The sequence below is a fragment of the Biomphalaria glabrata genome, chromosome 12 (assembly GCF_947242115.1).
Source record: "Biomphalaria glabrata chromosome 12, xgBioGlab47.1, whole genome shotgun sequence".
NCBI lineage: Eukaryota > Metazoa > Mollusca > Gastropoda > Planorbidae > Biomphalaria > Biomphalaria glabrata.
The window spans coordinates 22,288,050-22,290,419 of record NC_074722.1 but is presented as its reverse complement, the minus strand read 5'-3'; positions in this window follow the sequence as shown (position 1 = coordinate 22,290,419).

Sequence of the window (2,370 nt, the reverse complement as noted above, 5' to 3'; positions counted from 1 at the left end):
ATTTTTGGTGGAAGCGCTCTAGAAGTCTTAGATGTTTCCTGTATAGTGTCCATGTCTCGAAGCCATACAGAAGGGTTGAGAGAACCAACGCCTGGTAGACACTGAAGGCGTCCAAAAGCGCTTCTGGCCCTGGCCAGACGGTTATTAACTTCCCTTGAAAGTGAGGCGTCATTTGACACTATACTACCTAGATATATGAAGTGGTCTACCACATTAAGGCGGTGTCCGTTTACGGTGATCCTTGGGGCTAAGTATGTTTTACTGGGTGACTTCTGGAACATGACTTCTGTTTTCCTGAGTTTTATAGATAGACCGATAGAGGCGGCAGCGTATGCAAATTCGTTTACCGCGTTCTGGAGGTCATGTTCATTGTGAGCTAGCAGGGCGCAATCATCGGCTCCGTTATGACCATCTCCTTTGTTTTTGTATGGGATAGTAGACGTCGAAGATTGAACACATTGCCGTCAGAACGAAACCGGATATAGATGCCTTCGTGCAATCGCTGCCTCATTTGACCCAGCATTACGCTAAAGAAGATAGCGAATAGAGTAGGAGCAAGTACACAGCCCTGCTTCACGCCATTTTCTATTGGGAAGTGATAAAAAAGGGCACCATTGTGTCTGATCTGGCCTCTTTGTCCCACATGAAGTTGCTTGAGGGTGGATAGGAACGTAGATGGACATCCCAGCCTGGCCAAAATCCTCCACAAACCATCGCGTCTGACCTTGTCGAAAGCCTTGGTGAGGTCCACAAAGGCAGCGTATAGGTTTAAGTTCTGCTTTTTGCATTTTTCTTGTAATTGTCGAAGAACAAATATCATGTCAGATGTACCTCTACCGGCTCTGAAACCACATTGGCTTTCAGATAAGACCGCGTCCACTAAAGAGTGGGTTAGTCGGTCGAGCAACTTAGTATGAAGTCATTAATGATGAAAATTATTACAATAATTACAATAATTTATATAGCGCAGTCACATCCGATATTTAATGAAAGGAAATTTATATTTTAAATAATGGGTCATGGTATATTCATATACAAATCGCGTTTTTGAGATGTACTAGGAATTAGTTAGAGCTTTTCACATTAAGTAAGTGCCTCTCTAACCGTTCTGCTTTCTCTTATCTTTTAATGGAATGGGTTGCCTGAGTCAGCCAGGAAAACCAATGATTTAGCAAGTCACAGATCAACATACTTGACTAGATTGAAATATGAAATGCGTAAAACGTAACAATCTTATTTTTTGAAGAAACGTCTGTAATCTATAAGTAATACCAAAAAGCTTCAAACTCATTAGGCTGATATTGTATTGTTTATAGTTTCCAGACTACATACATGTATAAATAGAATACATTATGTAATCCTACGAATGCATCCATCCAGTTTTCGATGCGTTATCAAACTGTATTTATTTTGTAGAGAATTAGGCTTACATCTATAATATAACACATTGGCGTAGCCAGGAGGGGGAGTTCTTCAAACCATCACTTGCCTCAGACCTCATTGTTTGAAAGGGAAACTTTACTTACTGCCCAAGTGTAGCCAACTTAAGCAAACAACAGTCACCAAATTTCATGAGCGTACCCAAAAGGGCTTTGGTGGTTTCCCTTCCCCCTCCAATACAAAAACTAAAGCATTTTACCATTTTCTAGCAGTCGCTAGACTCCATTGAATAGCAGATTTGGTTTTTGAATTTTTTTTTAGCGGAAGAGTAGCAGGCTAATTGCACTGTAGATACCTCAGAATATGCATTTTTAAAGCTTAAAATAACGGAAATAATGCTTGGTTCCGGGGCTTCGAAAATATATGACATGCCATTTGTGGGCCGGTTTATATGGTAATGTCCGGGCCGATTTTGATACCCAGTCCGCCCCTGCTTGGTGAGAGGAATGCACACCTATGTGGAGAGATTACTTCTCTCTCTCTCTCTCTCTCTCGTCCATTTGCCTCAAGTCAGCACCGACTATGCGTTGATCAGCTAATACGGATTAAAAAAACAACAACACATATTTTATGGAACTAAAAGTACAGGTGAAATGAGTTAAATAGATCTAAACACTAATGTTTAGGCAGGAGGTTATTTAAAAAAATGTTATCTTCCTGTCCAGCAATTCGCGTTGCAGTGGTTATCAAACAAGTGAAACCCATTTCTTGGAGGTACTCTACACACACACACACATCTTATGTGTCCACGTGTTTAAACCAGAAGATGTGAAGGATTGAATTGAATTATTGGAAAACAAAGTCAAAGTGAAGACCTGCCAGACGAGGGCAAGACTTTAAAAAAAAAAGTAACACGACTCTTTCTCACTTACGAATGACAGTTTTCTTATTCTGTCTCTTATTATTTCTCATTCTCTTCACTTTCTTCTC